Source organism: Euprymna scolopes, chromosome 17, assembly GCF_053919585.1.
Source record: "Euprymna scolopes isolate OS-2025 chromosome 17, ASM5391958v1, whole genome shotgun sequence".
NCBI lineage: Eukaryota > Metazoa > Mollusca > Cephalopoda > Sepiida > Sepiolidae > Euprymna > Euprymna scolopes.
Genome location: NC_136498.1, coordinates 46,900,458 through 46,921,991, shown reverse-complemented (window position 1 = coordinate 46,921,991; position 21,534 = coordinate 46,900,458).

Below are 21,534 nucleotides of genomic sequence, written 5' to 3'. Positions count from 1 at the left end.
CTTCCCAAATAGAGCCATAATAAACAAGTTCAAATCGCAAGGCCACGTTGTGAGTTTAGAGGGTAGAGGGAGAAAAAGGATTATTTCCCCAAGAGATGAACGGAAAATTGTTCGACAAGTAAAACAAAACCCAAGGATCTCTGTTGGGGAGATTGTTGATGAACAGAGCACCTCTGGAGTGAATGTATCTCGACATACAGTTGGTAGAGTTTTGAAGAGAGCTGGTTTAAAGCATGTTGTCCGAGAAAGACTCCCTTATTGAAGCCTATGCACCTGAAAGCAAGGCTAGCCTTTGCAAAACGTCATATTGATAAAGATGTTGCATTCTGGAAACGTGTTCTATGGACTGACGAAACGAAAATAGAGTTATTTGGCCATAATAAAGTGTCTTATATTTACAGAAAATCTGGCGAAGCTTTCCTGCCTAAGAACACCATACCCACAGTGAAGCACGGTCGAGGCAGTTTGATGTTTTGGGGATCCTTTGCTGCCTCTGGACCAGGGCGACTTGTTAAGGTCACAGGTAGCATAAAAAAGGAAGATTATGTTAAAATATTGGATAAAAACCTGAAAGACTCTGCTAAAGAGCTCTCACTTGGTCGTCGTTGGTGGTTCATGCAAGATAATGACCCAAAGCATTCGGCTAAACTGACTAAGAAATGGCTTGAGGACAATCATATTAATGTTTTGGAGGTGCCATCACAAAGCCCAGACCTTAATCCAATTGAAAATTTATGGAGAACATTAAAATTAAGGGTAATGCAAAGGAAGCCTAAGAATCTTATTCAATTGGAGGACTATTGTCAGGAAGAGTGGGCTAAAATTACTACTGAAGAGTGCAACAACTTGGTTGTAAACTATGAAAAGCGACAGGAAGGTAATCAAGGCCAAAGGCTATAGAATTGATTATTAAATAAATCGTGCCAATAATTTTAAACAAGGGTTTTTTGCAATTTTGTTGTTCCTTTGTTATTTATTTTTTCTAAAATCCGATTGCTGCATCGGAAAGGCCAGTTAAAAATACATAATATACTTTGTTATTTTCTTTAATTTAATCCCTTTTTTAGAATTTATTAGACAAAATTTAACTTTTATTTTACCGTGCCAATAAATATGATCATCACTGTATATTAATATACACACACTAAACCGTGTATGTATATATATATATATATATATATATATATATACACTAAACCGTGTATAATACACACACTAAACCGTGTATATATACACACACTAAACCGTGTATATATATACACACACACTAAACCGTGTATATATATACACACACACTAAACCGTGTATATATATGCACACTAAACCGTGTATATATATATATACACTAAAACGTGTATATATATATATACATATATATACAGACTAAACCGTGTATATATATACACTAAACCGTGTATATATATATACAAACTAAACCGTATATATATATATACAAACTAAACCGTATATATATATATACAAACTAAACCGTATATATATATATATACAAACTAAACCGTATATATATATACAAACTAAACCGTATATATATATATACAAACTAAACCGTATATATATATATACAAACTAAACCGTATATATATATACCAATCCGTATATATATATATATATTACAAACTAAACCGTATATGTATATATATATATATATATATATATATATATATATATATTCACATACACACTAAACTGTGTATATATACACACACATACCGAGCCGTGTGTATATATACACACACATACAAAACCGTGTATATATATATATATATATATACACACACACTAAACCGTGTATATATACACATCAAAGTGTATATATATACATACACACTAAAGTGTATATATACATACACACTAAAGTGTATATATACATACACACTAAAGTGTATATATACATACACACTAAAGTGTATATATACATACACACTAAAGTGTATATATACATACACACTAACTGTATATATACATATATACTAACTGTATATATACATATATACACACACTAAACTGTATATATACACACAAACTGTGTATATATATACACACATACTAAACTGTGAATATATATACACACACACTAAACTGTGTGTCTATATATGTACTCACACTAAACTGTGTGTATATACACTAAACTGTACACAAATATATATACACTATAGTTTGTAATTATATACATGTATATATGCATACATATATATATATATATTCACTAAACTCTAGGTGTATATCCACTAAACAGTGTATATATATATATATATGTATATATATGCACACACTAAACTGTATATATATATATGTATCTATGTACACACTAAACTATATATATATATACACACACTAAACTATATATATATACACACACACTAAACTATATATATATATACACACACACTAAACTATATATATATACACACACACTAAACTATATATATATACACACACACTAAACTATATATATATACACACTAAACTATATATATACACACACTAAACTATATATATACACACACTAAACTATATATATCCACACACTAAACTATATATATATATACACACACTAAACTATATATACACACACACACTAAACTATATATATACACACACACACTAAACTATATATATACACACACACACTAAACTATATATATACACACACACACTAAACTATATATACACACACACACTAAACTATATATATATATAACTACTTCATTTACTCACATAAATTTAATATACGAAAGTATAGATTTATGCGTAAACTTTAAGTATTTACTTCAACAGTGCTCAATACGAAGGTAGAACTAGTTAGTAATTTATAAAATATATATGGCGATTAAGCTACACTAAATATTCTGCATTTCATCCACTATAGGATTGGTCAGGCTTATGCGCGAATTCTGTTTTTACTAAATGAAAACAATGTAAACAACAACAAAATAAACAATAAAAAATAGACATTATGACAAAAATAAAACCAACACTAGCAGAAATAATAATAATAATAATAATAATAATAATAATAATAATAATAATAATAATGATGATAACAAACCAACCCCGGACAAGAACAACCATACCATAAATAAAAATACTAATAACGAACAAGATAAATGCAATTGTAGACACCGCACACTTTGCCCAGTCCAAAATAAATGTCTAACAAAAAGCGTAGCTTATCAAGCAACAATATTTGCGAAAGAAAACCCGAATAACAAGAAATATTACGTAGGCAGGACTTCCTTAGATTTCAAAACCCGATACTATGACCACAAAAGTACATTCAAAAATAAAAAAAAACACCGTATAAAAACAACACTAGCTTATAAATACTGGGAACTCAAAGAAAGCGGAGATTCGCCGGTAGTCGAATGGAAAATAATAAGACAAGCTACAACGTGCAGACATTTAGACGACCCATGTAAATTATGCCTCCATGAAAAATTTGCTATCCTGTACTTTAAAGAACCCCAAAATCTATTATACTGTAGACGAGAAATAGCAAACAACTGTGTTCACAAAAGCTTTTAAACTAACAATAACAAGAGAACAAAAACAAATAAATTAAATAAACATGAATATACATGAACGATCACACATATATGTATATATATATATGTATATATATATGCGCATGTATGTGTGTACACATAGGTATATTTATATATATATATAAAAGGAAAACGTCTCCTTTAAACCACTAACCTAGTTCTAAAACAGATCCTTTGTTCGAGAAAATGCATGCCCATTGGCTGATAGGAAGGGGTGCGGTGGATACTAGAAAGCTGATTGGCTAACTAGAAATCCTCAACATATATAAAAACAAGAAGTAACCACAGAATTAGCTTAATCGCCATATATATTTTATACATTACTATATATAAATATATATATATATATATATATATGTACATACATACACACACACACTAAACTTAATATATATATATACACACACTAAACTATATATATATACACACACTAAGCTATATATATATACACACACAAAACTCTATATATATATACACGCACGCACACTAAACTATATATATATATATACGCACGCACACTAAACAATATATATACACACACACTAAACTATATATATATACACACACACTAAACTATATATATACACACACACTAAACTATATATATACACACACACTAAACTATATATATATACACACACACTAAACTATATATATATACACACACACTAAACTATATATATATATACACACACACACTAAACTATATATATATATATATATATATACACACGCACACTAAACTCTATATATATGTATATATATACACACTAAACTATATATATATATATATACACACACACTAAACTATATATATATATACACACACACACTTAACTATATATATATATATATATACATATATATATATACTTAGCTGTCCATATTTTTGGCATACAGACAATGATTAGTGCTCATTTAGGATTTCTCATATAGGACATCATTTACTCGATTACTAACTGAACGAGTGATGTGTCCCGGGTTCTCAGCTTTACTAGTCTTCGCAGATTTCAATTATTGCTAAACTTCCTCATTAAAAATTGCAAATGACCGATTTACCGAAACAGCCATTACCATTGATTCCTCTCTGGTGCTGACCATTGCTTTTACTGGAATTTGAAAGGCAATAACCTCGCCAAAATCCAAATACTCTTCGAATTAATTCATTAGAGGCCTCTGTATTGTTCTTCAAATTCTGTTTTTGCATTTACATTGATCCTTCACTTTTATTTCCTGAGATACAGGCGAAGTTGTCACCTCTTCTTTTTGGATAAGCACAGTTTATATGATTCCATGGAATTTCAGTTTTCGTTCAACTATTTAATAGTTATGTGAATTTTCTTTCTGATCTTTCGTTTTTTGCAATACGGCTATATAAGTGAGAATCTGTGTCACCGAAAGAAATGTTATATAAGAAGGGGCAGACCCCAGTACTTAAGTAGATAAGTTTGAAAGTGGCATTTTCGAACCCAATAAGCAGGAGTTAAAAGATAATAGATATTCAATTTAGGGATGCAGAAAGTGGTCATTCTTTTAGAAATAACTGGATATTAAATATGCCAGTCAAAGAATGGACAATACAAGTTAGAATAATAATGAAGTAAATAGGTTATAAATGAAACAATTCATTTTGGAATTTTTTTGTTACCAAACGTGATTAGGCGCACGTGTAATTTGAACACGTGAAAAAACATCACATTGTTGGCTACGCCTCTGATGTCATAAAGCGAATTCTCAATATATTGAGATTGGTTCGAGTCAGAGAAGAAACAGGGTCAGAGAGAACAGTAAAGACCGTCACGTCAGAGAGAGAGAGAGAGAGAGAGAGAGAGAGAGAGAGAATCGTCGGTCAGACTGGTAGCTGATGCTCCTTGGAGGCGAAGGGTGGGGGAGATAAGACCATGTAATCGTAAGAGCTTGAGTTCCTGATTCATCAATGATCCGGATGAAGAATAAAGGATCGTCATTTATATTTGTAAACTTGTCTTCGTTGTTCTCACTGGAAAACCAAAAGTAATGTTTTTGACTATCATCTGTAATGATCTTTGTATAACTGCCTCCAAGAATTGTGTCCCCACCACAATCATAAATAATGATTCTCCCCCTATCTGTGTTAACAAAAACTGTTGCATCATATCTCCAAGCTCCTTATTATAATATGGTAAAAGAATTATCATCACATGGTCATGATGTACCAAGAATATAAATGTCTCCTTTGTTATAAATCCATTTTCATCATCTGACAATACAATTTGCTATTGATATATACACACCCATTGTGACAGAGTACAAAATTGACTTCGTGGCTAAGTGGGGGATGCCATTTTCTCTTCCCTGCAACCTCTCTCCCACAGAAGAGACGTTTCAAGCCTATCTTTGGTTTATCGTTGTTTCCATGGCAGGTGCTCGTCTGAACTCCAATCTCTGGTCCCCCCTCACCAATCTTTCACGCAAAACACCCGTCTAGCTGAATCCAATGTGAAAAATTTCCCCCACTCTTTATCTATGCCTAAATCAAAACGTAGGTTCCATGAACAAAGCTTCTTTTTTAGAACTGCACGCCTGTGGAACTCTGTTCCGTCTGTCTGCTTCCCTCCTGACTACATCTTGGATGTCTTCAAGTCCAACGTAAACAAATTCCTGATGAACCGCCCCTTAAGTAGATACTTTAAATATCGACACTAACGTATTGTACTTACAATAACCCTTATCCCTGAGTGGCTTCCGGGCCTTGATAAGTGGTGACCACCTTGTAAAAAAAAAAAAGGTATGCTAGGGAGTCGAAATCGAAAATTTGGTACTTCGACGTTAACGGTTTTCACAACAGCGCATGTGTGAATCGTTCATATTATTAATAAGTAGGTTTGAAACAATTTTTAAAATCATGTCAAGCTGGCCTGAGGGTTATCGTACTTGACCACTGTCGCTAGATTTTGCTTTCGATCTCAGCTCTAGAATTTTTTTTTTACTAACAAGAAGTGAAATGTCTTAGATTCTTTCCGTTTTTTTTTTTTTACTTCAGTGTTTTAAGAAATTTAACGAATCGTTTAATACCTACCGTATTTTTGTTTACAATAAAGAAATCTGCATTAATCAAAATATAATTTTCATTTGTATTTTACGACCGGGCAACGCCGGACGGCCGCCTGGTATATCTATAAAAGTGAAAATGTGTTTGTATTTGAGGACACTTCAACCTATATACTCAATGAATTTTTATCTGCAAACATCAAATGTTATATATAGGGTATTCAGACATGTGAAAAACCCTTAACCCTTTCACACCAGGAATAGAGGCTGCTAAAGAGTCAAATAAAAAAAATGGTTCTTGAGGATCATCGGATTTTTATCTTTTATCAACTGTAACACATCTGCGCGTTCGCAAATCTTTTACATCATATCTAGAATAAGTAGATTTGAAAAGAAATTTTGTAAAGATCATGTAAATTTGGGTGAATGGTTATCGTAGTTGACTCATTGTCTTTAGGTTTTGCTTTTGATCTCAGCTCCAGTATTGATCTTTTTTTCTTTACAAGAAGTGAACTAGTAAAAAAAAAAACATAACATTGACATGCAGATGTGTCAGTTTATTTCTGTTTCCTTTGAAAAATTTGTTAAAATTTTTATTACTTTATTTTGTAAGGAATTTAACGCTACGTATAATACTTGCAGTATTTTTGTTTATAAATAATAATTCCGCATTAATAAAAATATACTTATGCATATATGTGCCTGGCAACGCCGCGCGGTCTCTTATTTTTTAATTTTTTACATGGAAGCCACTACTTATCAAGGCCCGGAGGACACTCGGGTAGTAGGGTTATTGCGTGTACAGTAATCAATGGGACAATATCGTAGTAATCGTTAGTAATGGGGAGTTGATTAAGTGTCTTACTTAAGGGGGCGGTTTATCAGGAATTCGTTTATGTTGGATTTGAAGACGTCCAAATTGTAGTCAGGTGGGAAACAGGCAAACGGAAGAGTTCCACAGGCGTGCACTTCTAAGAAAGAAGCTTTGTTCATGGAATGGAATCTACGTTTTCATTTAGGCACAGATAAAGAGTGGGGAAAATTACTGGCAATGGTTTAAGCTAGACGGATATTTATCGTGAAAGATTGGCGAGGGGATACCAGAGATTGGAGCTCAGACAAGCACTTGCCATGGAAATAATGATAAAATAACGACATCATTTGCCATCTACTGATTATATTCAGGTATATGTCATAGACAGACTGTTTCACTGTATCAAAGTTATTTAGTGCAGATAGACTAGCACATATCCCGAGTAAGAATCGAACGTACAAACAGTATTGTATAATCAGCAGTTCTATCTTCTCGACCAAGAGAGGGTGCCCATAAAAATATCATCACATGTCTATTTATATAAGCATTTCCCCACTGCGTTTACAGTGCTCGATCTGTTTTTTTTTTTAAATTACAACTAAAAAGCATTACGTTACGGCAAGCAAGCAACATATGAAATCATTTCACAACAGTGCTCTACTCAAGGTGTGTGTGTGGGGGGGGTAGAAAGCGTCAATAGAGAATCAGACGATGTCTATGAAAAGAGTAGACAATAGAAAACGCCCAATTAATAATTGGGAGAACATACTAATCGGGAATCGATTAGTTTAGTTATACGTTTGTTTGTGGACATCGATAAGATTACCATTTGATTATTATTCAAATCTGCTCGAAACTGACAGGAAATGAAATATAGATAAATGTAAAGATATTACTACAGACACATGTTTCTGATGCATACACATTCATACATATATCTATCTATCTATTTACACACACACATTATATATATATATATATTTTTTTTTTTTTTTGGGGGGGGGAGGACTGGTTTGATTTGTGGAAGCGGCAAGTTTCTTTAGTCACCTAACGAAGACTACTGGTTTAAACCGATTATTTGTCCAAAACATAAGCAAGTTCAGTGTCGTGACAATGTAAATCTGTTTATATTAATAAAAATATATTTTGCTCTTTATTTATTGAGGACATTAATACCCTCTTAAAAACTTTTAATACACACACACACACACATATATATCTCGAAACTCGAGTCTTGGACTTCCGGTTCTTTGACTGTCATGGCTCTTGTGGGCTGCGACGTTGTTTGGCTGTGGAATTTATTATATACAATCTCTCACATTCTGAAAATCCTATCATAAGTTGCTCGCTTGGTTAGCATTGCTGGTTGGCATCAGCCTTTCGAGTTAAAATTCCTACTTGTGAGACATCGGCTTGGAGTTATTAGCTGGTTGGATGATCGCGTCCCTTGTTGAGACGAAGTAGGTTCATTTCATAGTCAAATTTCGGCGTGGTTTGCTTGATCTGTGTTGGTTAATAGAAATTCTTGTGTGCAGGGCGTTTGCTCAGTTGGTAGAGTGCTTGCCTTGCATACAAGAGGCTCGGGTTTCGAATCTCGAGTCCGGATGTGTCTAACTGATGAGCCCAAATGAGGGCAAAACTCGAGTCTTTGATTTCCGGTTCTTTGACTGTCATGGCTCTTGTGGGCTGCGACGTTGTTTGGCTGTGGAATTTATTATATATATAACAGCCAAATTTCTGGCCGAAAACGAATAGATTCGTAATTCACCATTTAAAAAAAAAAAAACTAACGTTGTTTTCTTTCTAATGAATCAACAGCCATCAAAACCAAAATACATTTTCAAATAAGAATTTAAATCAGTGAATTGATTGTCAGTTGAACAGATCAAAATATTATGAAAGGATTGAATATGATTACTGTTATGAACATAGACGTTTGTCCATCGAAACGAAGATAATAGATTACACGAGCTGAACTGAAATGGATGGGTTTCACAATGACTAACCACTACTTTTTGGAGGTGGCATTGCTTTATTCAAGACAACTGAACATACTGTTTATAAGAGCGTAGAGCACATACAGCACTTGGTATTCCTGATTTGTAACAAAGTTTATTACTGACGATTGGGTCAACAATGCTTAACTTCTCTTGGCTAACGGGAACGTGTGCGTTAATTTGATTGTGCCATATTCGGATTTTTTTACAAAGAGGTCACCACTTATCAAGGGTCAGAGGACACTCGAGTATAAGGGTTAATAAGCATACAGTGGTCAATGAGACAATGAATGAAATGATTATGAAAACGGTTTATCGCAAATGAAATTTTACTAATATTCGATGTGGGCGTGTTGTATAAAATATATACATATATATATATATAATATTAGTGTATTAATAATAATATTATTAATATATACATATATATAATATTATTAATAATATTATTAATATATACATATATATATAATATTATTATTGCATTATATATAGTATATTCTTGTTTACTTCTTACGAAATTTATGGGTTAAGAAGTTATTTACCGATTAGAGGCCTGTTCTAGACGAGTCTGTTTTTTTCCTCCTGATTATTACTCTTTTGTGTAATCGAGACGCATGCGTCTACCGGAAGTAAAGGTCAAGAATAATTAATTCGGCAATAATAAAATGACGAAGCTACTGGACAAATGGATAGAGGAAGTAAAATGAAAGAATGAAGGGGCGGTTGTTTTTGGCTAAAGAACGTAAGACAAAAGAAATAGTCACAAATGCAATGATTGTAAATCAATTGCGACGGAGGAGCCTCTTTGCTGCCATCGAGAGATGGAGATCAATAGCTCGTCTTTCACAATTTCCGAAGCAGCTGCAAGTCCCCGGATCAATTGCGGCAAAGAATGAAATAAGAAAAAGTAGAAGAAATCAATTGAGGAAAGAAATGAAGGAGGAGGGGATGAAAAGAACCACAAAAACCAAGTAATTAGGTAAGGAAAGAAGAAACTATAGGAAACTGAAGAAGCAGCAAGAAGAAAAGAATATTTGGTAAGGAGGACAAATAAGATTGGAAAAACCCCAAAGAAAAACAAAGAAAATTCTGTTAGGAAAAAGAATATAAAGAATGAAGAAGAAAGGGGGTTGAAAACAGTAAAAAAATAATATTATAGAAGACAACAAAACAATGAAAATGTGAACGAAAATAAGGAAGGATAACAGATTTTATGTCGAAGAAGAAAGGAGCTTAGCAATACTTAAAAACGATGAAGAATAACGAAAAGTCAGAGTAAGAATATGGGAAACATGAAAGCAGGAGAAAAAAGAATAACTGGATTTTAAACGAGAATGGAAACATAAGAATCCAGAGGAAATAAACAGAGGATAAAAAATATAATCATGAAATGAAAAAAAAATAAATGATAAATATATATTTTTAATGCAATAATTAAGGAGGAAATGATAGAAAGCAATACAAAGCAATAAAAAATAATGTGAGAAATTTCAGAATAAAACAGAAAACCATAAAAATCACAAATAAGGAATGAGAGGTAAAATACTAATGAGATAATAACCGAAAAAGAATGACAAAAATAACTAAAATATTGAAGACGTCGTTGAACTAGCGAAGGTGTAGGAATGATAGATATATAGATGGGAATAATAAGAATGAAAAGATGTGATGAAATGAAAAATGATGACGAAAAGAAATAACTGAAAGAAAAATAGGCATAAAAAAGACAAAGCATATAAGGATTATTAATTGAGTGACTACAGTACTAAATAAAAGGACAAGAGAAGGAAAAAAACAGAACAGATAAAAATTAGGGGAAAAAATAAAAACAGAAAAGAAAACGAAGGAAAAGAATAAAAACGAAAAAAAATGAATACAAAGTGATAAAGAAATATGCCGATGAAAACAGAGTCGAAAGACAAAAATAGAAGATGAAAAAAGAAAATAAATCGAAGAAAAATGAAAGAAAACAAGAAAATAGAGAAAAAAAGGAGAATATGAAAAGAAATATACTGGAAACGATCTAGAAGACAAAGGAAAGAAAAAGAAGAAAATGATTATTTGAAGGTACCAAAGTGTAAATTATCTATGTTTTGTATTACCGTTTCTTTCAGCAATTTTATCAGTAACCCCCTCCACACACATATATATATATATATATATATACAAATAATATACTAGCAGGGAGGCTCGATGTTCTTCCGGATGAAATGCGGATCATCAAACCATCCCGTACTGTTATTTTTTATCGAAATGAGTGTATCGACCATTTAAAAAAAATCAAATCGATTGATTGCCTGCTCTGATTACGAAACCCTAAGCAGTATACAAAGAGAAAGCTTCACTTGCCTCCCCGCTGTGATTTAGTTCACAGTATATTATAGTTTATATTGCACTGTAGAGGTTCTTCTGTTGATTTTATAAAACTATCTGTGAATAATACTTCACTAAAATATTTTAATGTAAAAGTCAAGTATCATGGTCCAATTGCGATGACATTTATTTTGAACGTACCATTGCTTTTGAAGATGACTAGTCGGCGTAAATTTCATAAAAACAATGCAACTAGCTTCCGAATTTTTTCGAATGCCTAAATTCAAATTTTATCGTTTAAACGTTAAACAACTAATCCTTCTGGTGATTCAGGGCGGAAAATATTCAAAATTGACAATGATTCCTTTTTGTACTACGAAGCAGGTGCTGTTAAAAACAAAATATTTTTCTCCGTATATATATCTCCATATGTATATATATATATCTCCATATGTATATATATATATCTCCATATGTATATATATATATATATCTCCATATGTATATATATATATATATCCATATGTATATATATATATATATATATATCCATATGTATATCCATATGTATATATATATATATATATATATCCATATATATATATATATATATCCATATGTATATATATATATATATATATATCCATATGTATATCCATATGTATATATATATATATATATATATCCATATATATATATATCCATATGTATATATATATATCCATATGTATATATATATATCCATATGTATATATATATATATCCATATGTATATATATATATATCCATATGTATATATATATATATCCATATGTATATATATATATATCCATATGTATATATATATATATCCATATGTATATATATATATATCCATATGTATATATATATATATCCATATGTATATATATATATATCCATATGTATATATATATATATCCATATGTATATATATATATATCCATATGTATATATATATATATCCATATGTATATATATATATATCCATATGTATATATATATATATCCATATGTATATATATATATATCCATATGTATATATATATATATCCATATGTATATATATATATCCATATATATATATATATATCCATATGTATATATATATATCCATATGTATATATATATATCCATATGTATATATATATATCCATATGTATATATATATATCCATATGTATATATATATATCCATATGTATATATATATATCCATATGTATATATATATATATCCATATGTATATATATATCCATATGTATATATATATATATCCATATGTATATATATATATATCCATATGTATATATATATATATCCATATGTATATATATATATATCCATATGTATATATATATATATCCGTATGTATATATATATATATCCATATGTATATATATATATATCCATATGTATATATATATATCCATATATATATATATATCCATATATATATATATATATATATATCCATATATATATATATATATCCATATATATATATATATATCCATATATATATATATATCCATATATATATATATATATCCATATATATATATATATATCCATATATATATATATATATCCATATATATATATATCCATATATATATATATCCATATATATATATATCCATATATATATATATATATATATCCATATATATATATATATATATCCATATATATATATATATATCCATATATATATATATATATATCCATATATATATATATATATATCCATATATATATATATATCCATATATATATATATATCCATATATATATATATATCCATATATATATATATATCCATATATATATATATATATCCATATATATATATATATATATATCCATATATATATATATATATATCCATATATATATATATATATATCCATATATATATATATATCCATATATATATATATATATATATATATATCCATATATATATATATATATCCATATATATATATCCATATATATATATCCATATATATATATATATATATCCATATATATATATATATATATCCATATATATATATATATCCATATATATCCATATATATATATATATCCATATATATCCATATATATATATATCCATATATATCCATATATATCCATATATATATATATCCATATATATATATATCCATATATATCCATATATATATATATCCATATATATCCATATATATATATCCATATATATCCATATATATATATATATCCATATATATCCATATATATCCATATATATATATATATCCATATATATCCATATATATATATATATCCATATATATATATATATCCATATATATCCATATATATATATATATATCCATATATATCCATATATATATATATATATATATATCCATATATATCCATATATATATATATATCCATATATATCCATATATATATATATATCCATATATATCCATATATATATATATATCCATATATATATATATATCCATATATATATATATATATCCATATATATATATATATCCATATATATCCATATATATATATATATCCATATATATATATATATATATATATATATATATATAAACAAACTGCAAATAACGACTAAGGCTTGAGCGCTGAGTGTTCCAGTTTAAATACTTGCTGATGGTACCGAGTCATTTGTTTAACTTTTGAAATTATTTCTATATATACTGCGTGCAATAAAATAAGTAACATGGAATTCGCTCTAAAATAATGAATAGGAAAGTAGCATTAAATAAATATTATATTTAAGTGTATTTTCCGACCGGTCTACGCTTAACTGCCGCTAATAATATACATATATACCTTGTACTTGGACGACGGTTTGTGAATGCATTTTTGCGTCGGATTTTCATTGTACAATTTACAAATTGAAATAAGAAAAAATAGGATTTATTTTACGCTTAAATGTAATTTTCTAATATTTTTTGGGAGTATTCAAAAATTTTTATATCAGCAGTCGTCTTGAGCTATCTGTGTATGTTTTTAATACATAGTAGTTAAGTCTGTTTATATGGTTACAATAACACAATGCAACAATAGCATATGGAAATTGGTAAGTCGGAATTTGTAGTTTGAAATTCTAATTTTGTCTACATTTTAAAATCCTTTATGACGCTATATGTTCGCTTTGTAGAAGAATGAAAAACTGCGCTATCGTTCAGCAGAATTTCAATATCTATGAAAACGTGACTGTTCAAAGAAGAGATACGCCGAATCAATAGTAGCCATATCGGAGGATGAGGTCACAAATGCAGGAGAGATCAAGAAAAAAACTGAAATTCTCTGCAACTATATTCTAATGATTATTGGAATCTATCGTCATTCCGAAACAGATGGTTTATGTTATTCAAATGCGAACAATTTACCAAAATAGGATTATATATTTAGTAAATCCATCATTAGCGTAGACGTCTTATATAAGTGCATTGTAAACGAGCTGGCTTTAATACGAAAACAACACACACACACACACATATATATATATATACACACAGGGTGTCCGTAAATTACTATACAGTAAATATTAACTATTAATACAAATATAATACAATAAAACAATAAGACTGTATAGTAACTTTACGGACACCCTGTATATATATATATATATATATATATATATATATATATATATATATATATTATATACACGTTGCCTTCAATAAGTTTTCTAGACTTTATTTTGTACAGACTTTTAAAATTGTTGTAGACTCTTTACAAATCAGTACGTTTATACTATACATCTTATGGGATCACTGACTAATTTATTATGATTTCAGGTCAAATGAACAGCGACAGCAGGAATTGGAATACACATTATTAAAGCCTGGTTGTCAAAGCCTGTGAATGTCAAAAACGCAATCTGGACGTAAGGAAACTTAAGAACAATATGAAATTAAATCCGGCTCAAACTTTGAAAACATGTCATAGAAACATGGAATTCTTCAGGCTGCTTTTGGTCTGTCTTGCATGAATTGAACATCAGTTTTTGAGTAGCATAAGAGATTCAAGGAAGGCAGGGAGTCTGATAAGAGATATTAAGAAGTAAAGTCAGAACATCAGGGGTTGATTGACCAAAAAAGTATTTCATGGATAAGGACCGTTCTGCCTTTATAAGGATGAAGAACTGAACACACATTTATCGTGAGGAAGATGCAGGATGTTTGCGCGAAATTTGTCCGAAAAGTGATCAGAGGAGATCAGAAAAAAAAGACGCTGTCATGGGTATCCAGACAGTTCCTCTCTCTATAAAGCTCGTACCCTACTTTTTGTGACTTTTGGCTATTTCTTAAGCCCAAAGAAAACCTTAGAGTCTGGTGAGAAGATGAAAGAGGCTTAGACAATTTGCATGAAGCCTTTAAGTTGTGTGAACGGTACCACAAGCGAATTGCAGCCGGAGGGGATTATTTTAAAGGGACTAAAGTTTGATGTGTGTACTATCAATAAAAATTCCTATACGAAAGAAAGTTAGGAAACTTATTTAAGGCACCTTGTGTGTGTGTATATATATATATATATATATATATATGTATATATATATATATATATATGTATATATATATACACACTAGCAGGTCGCTCTGCGTTGTCAGGGCGCACGATAAGCTTAAATATGATATTTTAATGCATGCAGATCGCGTATTTATTATTGTAGAAGCAATTCTCTCGATTATTATATTAAACCTAATAGCAGTGAGATCAAAACGAAAAGCTATATATATATATATATGACTTGGGTGCCCCAGAATAAAATCTAAACCAAAACATGCAGCGCTCCACCCTCATTTCTTAGCCTCTGAAACATGCCCATAAGTACAATTAGTTATATTTAAAAAAAATAAATCCAGCAGAGGGCTCTATCAAAAAGAATTTCCGAAAAAAAAAAAAAAAAAAAAAAAGAGCGTATTATTTATGTTTTTTGTTTACAGGATGTTTCGACGAGATGAGTCATCGTAACCTTCGTTTTAGATACCCATACCAAGTTCACTTCAGTGATAAGTATTGACTGAAGAGAGCTTGATATGGATATCTAAAACGCTCTCTAATAATCGGGTTTGTAACCGACGGTACCGATGATTTATTTCAACTAAACTTCCGGTAAACAAACCATATATCTTGCATATCGATCAATTCTTATTTAGATGGGATAACTTATACATTACTGCCAGTAATATTTTGTAAACCTTATAATCACAGGTTTCCATACCAACTGATTGTTTAAAAAAACTATTCTGAAGTAAATATATATATATATATATATATAATCTTTTGCTTAAAAGATGGAGTCGCACAATCGTCGAAGACAAGATGCAAGTAGCGAGGCACGCAAATTGGATATATATATATATATATATATATATATATATATATATATATATATATATATATATAGATAGATAGATAGATAGTAAGTTAGAAAAAAAAAATATATATATATATGGCATTGTCTGATTTACTACCTAGCTCTACCTATGTATTGAGCACTGTTGAAGTAAATACTTAGTTTACGAATAAAATTATACTTTCGTATATTAATTAACGGGATTAAATGAAGTAGTCATATATATATATACATATATATATATATATATATATATATATATACGCACACGTAGAATGTCAGAAAAGTATTCGTAGCGCTGATTCTAAATAAAAAACAAGGGGGACATAATTGTTCACATTTAGGATGTTAACTTCAGCCTATGTTTTTCTAAGATTCTTTTTAAGATTTGAAATCAAAGGGGGTTATCTTCCTACACACTCACACACACATGTATATATATATATATATATATATATATATATATATATATATATATATATATATATGTATGAGAGAGTACGAAAAAAAAACACCCGTGTTAGAAAAGGTCACACAAAAAATTCATTCCCTCTACAGCAAACAGAGAAAGAGAGGAAAACATGTCAACTGAACCAGCTATATCTAGATTATAATCTTGCTATATCTGCCCGTTTCACTTTTTATTCGGAAACTACTGAGCCAATTTGGCTGAAATTTTATATGAAACTTTTGTTATAAGGTTCCCGAACTACGTATTATAGTATTGGTTGGTTGGTTTACTGGGGATTCACGGCATATCAACCACTGTGGGCAATTCATGCCAAGCTATGTATTTAGTTGAGATAGTTTTTGTTGTCTTTTTTTATTGTCAGAGTTATGTATTTTAAAAATTTTGGAGTTTTTACAGTTTAAAATGATTTGAAGAGTTGTATTTTTTAAAAAAGTATTTGATGATTTGGTATGGTGTTACCTTGTGAAACAATTCTTTGTATTTCGTTTACTTTATAATATTTCTTTCTGGTAGTTTCGTATTTTTGACATTCTGTTAATATGTTTTATTGCCATATCTTTGTCGTACAAAGTGCATTTTGGTTTTTCTGTTGCTTCGATTAGGTATGAGTGTGTTAATTTGGTATGTCCGATTCTGATTCTGTTTAGGACGATATTTTTTCTTCGTCCTTTTATTGTTGTTTTGTTTTTGTGTTTTATTATGGGTTGCTGCTCATGTAGTTTGTTTTGGGTATATGTGTCCCATTCTGTTTGCCATTTATTTTGTTATATTCCCTTATTTTTCTGCTGAAATCTGTGTCTGGTATTTTGATGTTTGTTATATATTTGCTAATGGCTTCTTTGGCCAATTTGTCAACTTCTTCATTGTTTAGAATACTAACATAACTTGGTATCCAGACAAAAATTATTTATTTTCCTTTTTAAATAATTTCATTGTATTTGTTCATTATATCTAATATATAAAGATGATCTAGTTCTTCTCTTCGAGCTAAGATGCATGAAAAAGAATCGGTATATATAATGAATTTTTTGTTATTGTTGTTCTTAATTCAAGTGCCATTTTGATTGCTTGTAGTTCTGCTGTGTATATTGATGCGCCGATGGGAAGTCTTACTTGGAGATGGTTCTGCCCATCTGGACATGTCGCATCTGTTCCTTTTTTTGTTTTGGCTCCATCAGTATATATTTCTTTGTGTTGTAGGTACTTTTCTCTGAGTTCGCCGAAGTGGCTTTTATTTATTAAGTTGTTGCTATTGTTTTTTGGTATTTAGTAAGAGTCATATCAGTGCTTGGATCTTTCAAAGTCCATGGTGGTTTTTTGCTTACTGTGTGTGTGACTATGTTATAAGGGTTTTCGTTAATTTGAGTCAATATTTCTTTGATGCGATATCCAAAAGAAGGTATGTTTTTGGTTTGCTGGTATAAAAGTTTGTATATTGTATGTTGAAGGTTTTTTCGTGGGTTGGGTTGTTTGGATCACTTTGTAGTTTTATTGCGTATTGTGTTATTAATTTCTGCCATCTTAAATGTAGAGGGGTTCATTGGCTTCTATGCATAGGCTTTCAATGTGTGATGTTTGATATGCTCCCAGACTGAGTATTAATCCTTGATTTTCTATGGTTATTAATTTTTGGATATAAGATTTACGGGTGAAGCTATATGTGATGAATCCATAATCTAATCTTGATCTTATGTGTGCCTGGTATATTTTTAATATTGTGCCTTGGTCAGCTCCCCAGTCTGTTTTTGATATTATTTTAAAATTTTCAAAAGTTAGTGATATGCATATTGAAATTAAGTTTATTGTCCAGTGTGATACCTAGAAATTTCGTGTGTTGTGCTATTGGGATTGGGTTTCCTTGTATTTGTAGTCATTGGTCCAAATGATATATTATTGTTCTCTGCAGAAATGAATACACACAGTTTTATTTTATGCCAACTTGAATCCATTTTTATCGATCCAGTTTTCTATTTTGTTTAAGCATTGTTGCATCTTTCAATTGTTCTTATATTTAATGCAGAATATGCAATTGAAAAGTCATCTACAAATAATGATCTTTCAAATTGTGTGTCGACAATTTGTGTAATTTCATTTATTTTAATTAATAATAAGGGGGTGGATAATATACTACCTTGTGTCACTCCTACTTCTTGCTCCTATTGATCTGATAGTGTGCTTTCTTGTCGTACTTTGTAGTATCTTTGAGACAGTAAGTTTTGTATAAATATTGCCATATTTCCCATATTGTGTAGGTCTCTTAGAATGCCATATTTCCAGGTTGTATCATAGGCCTTTTGGATGTCGAAAAAGACTGCCATCGCGTGGTGTTCGCGTACGAAACCGTCTCTAATAAATTATTATAGTCGTACTATTTTGTCGTTTGTGCTTTGTTTTTGTCTGTATCCACTCTGATATTTTGATAAGAGGTTGATTTTTTCAAGTACCACATTAAGCGGTTGTTTATCATTCTTTCCATAGTTTTGGAGAGGCAGCTGATTAGGGCTATGGGTCTGTAACTGGTTGGGTTACTTGCATTTTTATTTGATTTGGCAATTGGTATGATGGTTGATTCAAACCAGGATTTTGGTATTTCTCCTGTATTCCATATTTTGTTATATATGCTAAGTAATAGTTTTAAAGATGATTTTCGTAGTTGTTTTAGGAATTGGAAATGTATATCGTCTGGGCCTGAAGTTGTATTTCTGCTTTTGTTTATTCCTCTTTTTAGTTCTTTTATGTTGAATGGTATGGTGCATGTTTCTTTTTTATTAGTTGTAAAATTAAGTTTTTCTCTTTCTGCTGTTTCTTTATGAATTTTGAACGATGTTTAATACTGTTTATTTGATGAATTTTTGTAGAATCGTTCAGCTAGTGAATAATTTTTTTTATGCATTTTGTTTCATCAGTTTTAATTAAATAGTTGATGGGGTTTTGTGTTTCTATTTTCTTTATTATATTCCATGTTTTTTAGTAGGTGTTTGGTTGTTTAGCTGTGTAGATTATATGTGTATAAGTGGTGCGCTAGACGTGACCAGCTGATTGATCGGATCGGCCCCATCCGACCGCGCGTCTAGCCCAGTAAGGGCCAAAGTGGTGTGTTGGGAAGTGGGGGTACTAGAACCTGACCTCCAATTCTCTCAACCTCCAGGATCCCGTCCTAATGCCATTACGGGTCGCTACCCATGACCAACAGGTAGCCCCATTTAGGGACTTCTACTCCTTGGGGGGGCAGTCGGCATATTCTGATGCTCTGCCACAGGGTCTAGTGGAATCTTGATCGATTGGAAAAATTTTATATTTCTAGTTGTTTTCTTTAAATATTTATTCATGGATTTTAGTTTGATTGTGTTTTTATTATTTTGGTTGGTATTTTTAAGTTAGGGAATCAGAAGGGAAGTAGGGGTGGAATGACAAAAAGAAAAGAAAAAAAGAATGTGGGAAGGAAGGAAGGGGCTGTTTTTGTTTTTGTAGAACATATTTATGTATTACAAAAGAGGATGGAAAACAAAAACAGAAATTTAATGCAGGTGCCTTTCGTCTCAGGAAGCCAAAAGACATCCTGATCTGGTAGCACCAGATTATGGTATTGACTCGATGCAAAGTTAAGTATTGATAGGAATTAGTATTCAATTAAAAAATATGCAAAAATTTAATCATATTCATTAATCAATTTAGCATTACGCACTCACTCTAATTAAATGTTAAGCCTTTTTACACAGTTTTTAAGACGTAATAACTCTTATTATATTTATCTGCCCGACTCGTAAGAATAGACTTCTCACATTTTGGCTAGTTTTAACAAGCTTGTATTCTAGTAGGTGAGATTAGTAGATATACCCGCATATCCGTGCATGCAAATCAATGTAAATACAGAGAAAACATGTTAATATATTTTACAGTTATATACCCGAAGGATTTTATAAACAGTATTTTCAGC